We start from the raw sequence: 9,912 nt of genomic DNA, 5'->3' as shown, positions 1-9,912 counted from the left end.
GGAAGGACACAGCTGTGTTAAAGCGAATGAGATAAGAACTAAACTATGAAACTGCTTTATATTGACTAGGGCTATCTAGCCCAATATTATTATCTTCAATGGGTGAAGGCTGATTATCATTATTTCTGCAGTGATTCTCATGTGGAAACACACTCATTGCTAATAAACAGATCCAACTACTGTTGTAGTATCGGCTGAGGCAGTTGCAGAAAATCCCAGGGTGTTAGCAGCAACAGCAGTGCACGTAGTTAGCGAGCAAAGTATTGGCTAAGATATAACTTCCTTGTATCATTATCCCTCCCTATGTCCCTTGATGTCACTTCCTTGCCTGTTCAATAAAAGGGAGGTGCGCAATTGTTCTGGGCTCTCTCCCGCCTAAACGAACCGTTGTGCTGAGTGTCATTCTTCCAGTGAGGAGCCCGCCCGGTCAGACCAGGCCGGTTGCGCCATCACCTGTTGGCAACACATCCCGCAGAGGACCCGCAACGCCACAACTGGTGACCCCGACGTGATCAATTCCAAATACACGGCGTGACCCCTGTCTAGGGGTGCGCTGCCTTCACTCTCATACTACGCACCTGGCATAGGCTCGCGCATCGTAAGTATGGGCTCCGCACTCTCTCAAGTTCAACGCAAACATAGGGATGAACTTCTCTCATTAGTGAAGAAGGCGAATTGTTTACAAAAGGTTAACGGCACAACTGTATACCCCGTGTCAAAGAAAAATCTGACCCTCTTTTTACAATATCTCGATAAGCATTGTCCAGCTTATCCGGCAGAGGGGACCTTTAAGCGTTCCACATGGGAACGTATGGGAGTTTGGCTTCATAAATCGCCTAGAGCTCCACCCGACTTCCTTTGTGTGTGGCGTGCCCTTATGGCAGCCCTCACGACTATATACCCCGACCCTTCCACCCTGCCCCTATTAGACCACGGGACCTCATTGCCACTGCCCGACTCCTTGTCTTCGGCTGAAGCCTCAAAAACAGTCACCCCTAACCCTCCACCCCCTTATGACCCTTCGGCCTCAGGCCCCTCCACTCTTTATCCGTCGCTACCGCCAGAGCCGGCGACGACACCCACTACTCCTGCCCCAACCCCGCGTCCGCCTCTAGATCGCCACCCCCCCCCGGTGTAGAACACCCCCCAGGAGGGCACGTCTTACAAGCCTTGCAGACCGCTCACTTGGCGGGGGAACTCGACCCCGATGAGTTCGAGACATGCACCGCTTTTCCTGTCACTTGGGGGCCTGCCGGGCAGCCGGCCCATTCCCCCTTGAATTGGAAGCAGATTAAGGATCTTAAGGAAGCGGTCCGGAATTATGGTCTTCAGTCCAGATATTCTTCCGGCCTCCTTATGTCAATGTCTTCCCACAACCGAGAGCTTTGTTTGGGGGATTGGCAGATGCTTTTTAACATGATTTTGACCCCTGCCCAGTATGTTCTATGGGAGTCGGAATATGGCAAACAGGTCATTATTCACGTCAACGCTGGCCTGCCCCCCTATGTTACCGTTGACGACCTCAAAGGGACCGGTAACCGGTCTACGATAGCCCAACAGCTTATGTCTGCCAGGGCCTCTTTCCCGCTCATAAAGGCGTGTGTCATGGCGGCACTGCGGAAAGTGGATGACGTGCAGTCACGGCCCGTTCAGACCTTTTCCAAAATCATCCAGGCCCCGACAGAAGATTACTCCTCCTTTGTCTCTCGTCTGCAAACAGCTCTCGAGAGGCAAATTGACAACGTGGAGGCCCGCCATGAGTTGCTTTTAAAGTTGGCTTACGAAAATGCCAACTCCGATTGCCAAAAGGTCTTGCAGCCTATCGCTACCAAACCGGGCGTGACCCTGGCCGAATTTTTACAGGCTTGCAGAATCGTTGGAACTACCGACCACAAAATGGCCGCCCTCGCCTCCGCCATTACCACCACCCTGCACCCGCCTTCATTTCCGGCTGCTAACGCGGCGGAAACGTATCCGGTGGCCCGCCCTCCAGGAAATTGTTTCAACTGTGGTAAACCTGGCCTCTTTAAGGCGCAATGCAGAGCGCCAGGAGGGGGAGCCAACACACCAGCCCCTAGACAGCCTCTCAAGCCGAAAACAGTTTGCCCGCGGTGCAGGAAGGGCTTTCATTGGGCGAGCCAATGCCGCGCAGCCCCCCCTTCGCCGAGTCAGCCGGAAAACTATTAAAGGGGCGTTCAACCAGCCCCGCCTCCAAGGTTGACCCACTAGAGGGCGCTGTGGTCCCATCCTCCGTAGAGATGGTTGCTAACGATACCGTCACTTATTCGTTGCCCGCTCATGTATACCACCTTTTTATTTCGCCCCGCTCGCCTCTCACATTGCCTCCGGGCCTACCAGTCCTCATATTCCCCAACCTGGACCTTGTATCTCAAGGAGTACTTGCCGCGCCGTTTTTGCGCAGCTCTGACTCCTTTTCTGATTTGGCTTTAGCAATTATGATAAATTCCCCGATAACTATAACTCAAGGCGAAGCAGTAGCCACTATGATAGTACTTGATCGCCCCGCAGATTGTCTGGCTTTAGAGCAAAATCTGAGACCCACCCGACCTACGGCGACCTTTCAGCTCAACGGCCGCTCTTTTTCTGGTCTTTTAGATACTGGAGCGGATGTTTCGGTTGTTTGCTCGGCTGAATGGCCCGCTGACTGGCCTACCGACCCCGCCCCGGCAGTTCGAGGGGTAGGCGGCACCCAGACTGCCCTTATTAGCACTAACTGGATTGCGGTCACTTCTCCTTCTACCGCTGCCACTGCCTTCATCAAACCCGTTGTGTTGCCACTACACACCAACTTATGGGGAAGGGACTTGATGTCCCAATTTCAGGCTAGACTCATTCTAAAATAGTCTCCCCGTCATGCCTGCCCCCTTTGTGCTCCGCTTGGACCTATTATCTCAGGCGCCCGTTTGGGTAGACCAATGGCCCCTGACTGCCGACAAACTGCAGGCCCTTAAACAAATGGTCCAAGAACAGCTGGATAAAGGCCACATAGAGTCTTCTACAAGCCCCTATAACACCCCCGTGTTTTTATTAAAAAAGAAGTCGGGGAGCTGGAGATTGCTGCACGATTTGCGAGCCATTAACGCCATCATCAAACCTATGGGAGCGCTTCAATGCGGCCTCCCTAATCCGAATTTAATCCCCCACTCTTATGATATGATGATCATCGATTTGAAAGACTGTTTCTTCTCTATTCCATTGCACCCTAAGGATACCCACATATTTGCCTTTACTGTACCGGCCCTTAACTATTCCCGCCCCACTTCTCGCTTTCAATGGAAAGTCTTGCCGCAAGGGATGTTAAACAGCCCCACCATGTGTCAACACTTTGTGTCTCAGGTATTACAGCCTTAGAGGGATGCTTATCCCACTTTTTTAGTCTATCATTATATGGATGATATCCTGGTCGCCGCACCGGGACCAAAGGGCACTGTTTTTAAGACCTTGCCTCACCTACAACACATATTGCGCCAAGGGGGCCTATTCATTGCCCCAGATAAGATTCAAATTGCCCCCCCCCTTTAATTATTTGGGGCATAAGGTCCTTGCATCACATGCCACCCCGTGGCTACCTGACATTCAATTACCTGCCACCCCGACCTTATTACAATTGCAACAATATTTGGGGTCCATTAATTGGATACGACCCTATTTAGGCCTCTCTACCAGCCAACTCTCCCCACTTTTTGCAGCGTTAACAGGAGGCAAACGCCCAGCAGATGTCGTTCCATTGCAATCTACCCAATTGGAAGTTGTTAAATTGATTAATCAGGCCCTGCTTACCAAATGGGTAGACCGCATCGAGGACAACGTCCCGTTTTCTTTATTATTAATTAACACCCTCACATTACCAACTGCAGCTTTGGTTCAAGTGACCTCGTCTCTGTTGATCCTTGAATGGATCCACCTCTCGCACACGCCACGGGCAACCTTGACACCCAAGTCCTCTCAGTTTGCCTTTCTTATTCATAAAGGCCGTCAAAGGTCAAAAGCCTTGGTGGGCGTGGAACCCTCCGCGCTTTATGTGCCATGTTCGCTTGCAACGTGGGAGCTTTTATTCGCCTCCAGTGAGCAACTTCAATTTGCTCTTGTTGACTGGCCTGGCATTGTCTCTTGCCATCCCCCCCCTGACCCACGTCTCCAACTGTTGAAGACCACGCCTTTTGTGTGGCGCTCGCCTTTTTCTTCATTACCCCTTTTGGATGCTGTTACGGTTTTCGCCGATGGCGGTAAGACCTATGGCGCGTGCGCCTGGCGGCAGGACGGCCGTTGGCACACCCAACTTACGCCCCCTCAACCCTCTGCCCAACGTGCAGAGCTTTATGCCTCTCTACTTGTTTTCCAAGAATTTTCTGACCAGCCCTTTAACCTCATATTGGACAGTCTTTATGTCTCTCAAATTCTTTCTCACCTTTATGAGGCTTATTTGTCCCCCTCTATTGAACCCACCCTCATGTCCTTATTTTTGTCATTGCAACACTTTATCTCCGCCCGCATCCACCCTTTTCATGCTTCCCACATTAGAAGCCACCAGCCCTTTCCTGGGCCTATCCAGGAGGGCAATGATGTTGCTGATGCTGCGGCTGCGTCCTCCCTTTTTTGCCTTTCCCTGACCACGGTTACACCATGGGAAAGTCACTCGTATTTCCATCAGAACAAGAAAGCCCTTATTAAACAATTTCAGATCTCTCCAGGAGAAGCGACGGCCATTGTCCAACAATGGCCAGCCTGTAGCAAACAAGCACATTCAATTCCCATGGGGGTCAACCCTCGTGGAACTGAATGTTGCCAGCTCTGGCAGATGGATATAACCCAATATGCTTCCTTTTCCCCTTGGAAGTATTTGCATGTTTCCATCGACACATTTTCAGGGTTCATCATGGCCACCCCCCAGAGAGGTGAGGCCACTAAACATGTGATCAATCACTCTATTCGGACTTTTGCGACGCTGGGATGCCCAAAGCAAATAAAAACAGACAATGGGCCCGCCTACACGGGCGGTGCTTTTGCTGCCTTTTGTCAAAAATGGGGAATCACTCATAAACTTGGCATTCCATACAACAGTCAAGGCCAAGCCATAGTGGAAAGAGCAAATCAGACCTTGAAACATGCTCTCGATAGATATATTGACAACAAGGGGAAAGGGCCCCCCAGCCTCCCAGCGGTGCAAGATATTCTCAATATCTGTCTCTATACTATCAATTTTCTCAACCTGACCGGACAGCCAGCAGCCTCTGCCGCTTCTCGTCACTTCACATCGCAACCCACTGCTGACCGCCAACGACCACCTGTCTATTATCGACAGCTTCCTGACCTGACGTGGAGAGGTCCGGTGCAACTCATCACTTGGGGCAGAGGTTACGCTGCTGTTCAACTTCCAGACCGTGTTCTCTGGGTCCCTGGACGTCACATTCGACCGTACTTGGTGAAGTCCGCCCCTCAATCACTTCCAACCCCCGACCTTGCCTCTGAGGTTGACACAGGTAACCTCGCCTTTCAAGATGCTCAAGAGGAGTGATGGCCTTGTGTTTGGCCTTGTGTTTCTTTCCCTTCCTTTGTCCGCTTTGGCGTGACCCCCCGCTCATGAGGCCCACCGACCTGTCAACTATACATGGACTGTACGAGACTTCCAGGGTGTGTCCCTATTCAGCATTTCAAATCGAACTCTTTGGCCGTGGTTCCCTGTTCTTCATTTTGATTTTGCGGAAATGGGCTCTGGTTCCACTGCTTTTATAGATAAAAGCTCCTGTACCCCATCGCCAAAAGAGGTGTCTCACTTACATCTTTATTTTTGCCCTGAGCAGCCTGCGACGCCAGCCCGGTCCAACCAGTGCGGAGGCGCAGGCCATTATTTTTGTCGACAGTGGTCCTGCGTTTCCACCGGTGACATATATTGGGACCCCCCAACAAAACGGGACTATATAGCGATAACGCGAAGCCATGGTAGACCCACCATGTCTTGCAGGGATTGGCACTGTTGTGGTCAACGAAAAAATCCAATGAACATTACCTTCACGTCCATTGGTCAAGCGGTTCCTCAAGCAACATGGCTTGCTGGCGTGCGATGGGGCGGCAGAAGATGGAGCGGCGATGGTGATACCGGACAGATCTTTTCAATTCAACTTTCTATCTCTCCTGGGTTTTCGCGACCCATTGGCTCAAACAAAGCCTCTCCTTCCAACCCCCTTATTGTTCCGGCTGATCCCCGACGAAACACCCTTTATAAACTTCTCGATGCCTCTTACCACATGCTTAACACCTCCCGACCCAGTCTCACTAATTCATGCTGGCTTTGTCTCACTGCTACCCCTCCTTTCTATGAGGCCTCCGGATCTTCAGAAGAGATCACCACTAGTACTCAGGACACTGGCTGTCGCTGGGGCAACACCTCCCAAACGATTGCTGGCCTGTCAGGCCGCGGGTGCTGTCTCGGCCTCATACCTGCCAACCTCACTCAATATTGCTCCAACTCCTCACGCTGCGATATGTATACATGCTTCACACCCCGCTTCGAAACCTTCAAACCTGTCTGTGGTTGGGCCTCGCCCTGGCGATCCGCCCAGTCAACTGCCAATTTTTCCTCTGCGTTTGCTAATCAATTCTTTATACCAGGCAATGACTCTATGTGGGCATGTTCATTCGGCTTGTCGGCGTGTGTATTTGCACCAAAACTCGTGACTGACAATCATTATTGTGTACAGGTTTACCTCTTACCCAAGATTTAATATCATACTGACTCTAACATGCTTTCCTTTTTTGCCTCACCTAATCCTACTGTTAAACGTGAGGTGGTCACAACATTAACACTGTCTGTCCTGTTGGGTTTGGGGGTAGCTGGGGCAGCCACAGGCGTCGCCGGTATTGTGGCTGGTCAACAGAGCTACCAATCTCTTCGTCTCAGCATAGATGAAGACCTGGAGAAGATCGAGACTTCCATCCTACATTTACAGACATCCCTCACCTCCCTCTCGGAAGTGGTGCTCCAGAACCGCCGCGGTTTGGACTTGTTATTTCTGAAGAATGGAGGGTTATGTGTGGCCCTTCAGGAAGAATGTTGTTTTTATGCCAACCATTCTGGGGTAGTCCTAGATTCTATGAAGGAGCTCAAAAAAAGGCTCACTGATAGGAAAAGGGAACGCGAGGTACAGCAATCTTGGTTTGAGGGATGGTTTAATATCTCCCCTTGGCTCACCACACTTATTTCGGCTATTGTTGGCCCTTTGATTTTGATTCTTATTATCTGTGCTATTGGTCCTTGTATATTTGGGAAACTTATAGCATTTTTGAAACATCGCCTGCTGGCCATAGATACCGACATTACAAAGATCAATTTGCTGCTCAAAATCGAGGCTGATGCGAGGCTCTCCTCGGAAAAACAATCCCTACTGGCGCTCTCCTCTGATTCGGATGATTCAGGGGAAGAGTTCCCGCTCAAAGACAAAGGACCTCAAGTTCCCATGTGTCACCGAGCCCTGGACTCGGAGGAGGTTTAGCCCCCGGAGACACAGGAATCGAAGGTCTGTAAACAAATAAAAACAGAGGAGATGTTGTAGTATCGGCTGAGGCAGTTGCAGAAAATCCCAGGGTGTTAGCAGCAACAGCAGTGCACGTAGTTAGCGAGCAAAGTATTGGCTAAGATATAACTTCCTTGTATCATTATCCCTCCCTATGTCCCTTGATGTCACTTCCTTGCCTGTTCAATAAAAGGGAGGTGCGCAATTGTTCTGGGCTCTCTCCCGCCTAAACGAACCGTTGTGCTGAGTGTCATTCTTCCCGTGAGGAGCCCGCCCGGTCAGACCAGGCCGGTTGCGCCATCACCTGTTGGCAACACATCCCGCAGAGGACCCGCAACGCCACAAACTACATGTGTAAATTCTTCTGGAGGACTGGGGTACTATAATTTTAGAACTAATCCAATTGACTTTGACAATAGCCCAGGTCATCTATCAGCAATAAAGTTTTTAATTTCTCATTCAGCTTTCTCAACGTGATTGCAGATTGAACTAAGCAGCTGAATTTGCACATCAGTGGTTGGTTTGGGTTTAATACTAGTTTGGGTTTAGCACTGGTATATCATGATTCATGAATCCAGCCATAGTTGTATAGTTGGATTAAATTTTATCCAATTTTTTCATATTCCATCACATTCTCCTTCCATTCTAGCACGTTCTAGTGTGACAGGAATAGAAACTAAAAAGCAGCTACTGTATGTAGATAAGGGCAGGCTGATTCTGAATAGGACAGGTTGCAAAGGAAATAGATTACATTACCTCCCCCCCTGCCCATTTATTTTCTGTGGATCTGAATGGCTTTTCCTATAGAGAAGAGTCAGCTGCAGCTCTCAAAAACAATATATCCATTGATGTGATCTCCAGATGGGCGGATCTGAGGCTTTACATGGTACTGTGATTTTAGTTTTCCATTCCAAACCAATACTGAGTTTGGAAGACAAAAGTGGAATGGATGCAGTGAAGAATACCGGTGCTGCTTTCCTGTTCCCTCCCAATCAGAACTCTGCATCTTGGCTTGAAGACAAGAAGTAATGCTGACCTCTTCATTGTCCATCCTCCCTCCCTCCCTTGTGATTTCCTAAGCAATAGGTACTGGATCTGTCTCCTTTTGTGGGAGTGAGTCCAATACATATGCTAAGGAAACTATTATAACCCACAGCATTCACTCAAGCATGAATTCTCATCAGCCCACAGTGCTGCCTGAATTTAATCTGCAATTTTTTTCATCTGTACATGTACCTGCCTTCAAGACAGTCCTGACTCGTCCATGCAGTTTGTCTTGGCACCACTTTTCAGAAGCGGATTGCCACTGCCTTCTTCCTAGGACTTGCCAAAGTCACCCAGCTGGCTTTGTGCCTAAGGCAGGACTAGAACTCACACTATACTGGATCTTTCCACCAAGACATGGAGGTTGAAATCACCCCAAACCTCAGAAACTCCAGCCCCCAAAAGACATTCAAGAGCTCGCAAAGGGCCTCTGCTGGGCAAGTAGGTGGACAGTACACCAGCAGCTCACCCGGCTTGTCCGTAATTCCACACAATGACACTTACAACCAGTAACCTTCAAAGCAGCATCCCTTGCTATGGCTAGAGCCTCACAAATTACCACAGGTGCCCTCTTCCTCGACTTGGGTGTTGCAGCTGATGCAGGAACCAAAACCCAGGAGAGTGGATATCTAATGAGTCCCTTTCACTCCCCAACCAGGTCTCGGTAATACATGCCAGGTCTCCATGCTCGACCATCAGTATATCATAAATGGACAGTCTGATTTCAAAGACAACTCCAGCACCAGCCACCAGGGCCCAGATTTGGGGCCTCTGATTGCTTGTCCCCCTTTTGTAATGGCAATTCTATAATCTAAAATACAATCCGTCTAATAGTGCAAAGAAAAGTTGTTTTAACTTGATATTCAATAAACCAGCTTCAGTTTTTATGAATTAGAGTTGCAGGAAATTGCAGAGAGAGAACCTTAAGATCGGCATCTTTCTTATCCTGTCGGCATAGTCCATCTGCAACCCTCTATTCTGTAAAACCTTTGCTGTACTTTTAATTGAAGTGTGCTCCCCTTAGGACAGCATAGCTGGCTGGGGAATTCTGGGAGTATCTTCAAGTTGCCATGGTTGAGCAACACTGCCCTGGGAGCTAGCTGGCTATTACCATGTAATCTAGTTCCAAATAAAATGGGGAGGGGCTCGAGAAGAGGCAGTCCAAAGCAAAAACGTAAAATTGTTGAACTACAATGACCAGGCCTTCTCGGAGGACTTTCAGAAGCCCTCCCACCCGCACCCGACAGTGGCCTGAAAGCCCATTTTACTGCAAAGAATGACGGTTCTTACTTGCTTTTTAGCCTACGGTAACGCTGTTTCCCTTTGGACTAGAAGC

The sequence above is a fragment of the Candoia aspera genome, chromosome 2, assembly GCF_035149785.1.
Source record: "Candoia aspera isolate rCanAsp1 chromosome 2, rCanAsp1.hap2, whole genome shotgun sequence".
Taxonomy (NCBI): Eukaryota; Metazoa; Chordata; class Lepidosauria; order Squamata; family Boidae; genus Candoia; species Candoia aspera.
The sequence above is the reverse complement of the archived record's forward strand: the minus strand, read 5'-3'. Positions refer to the sequence as shown.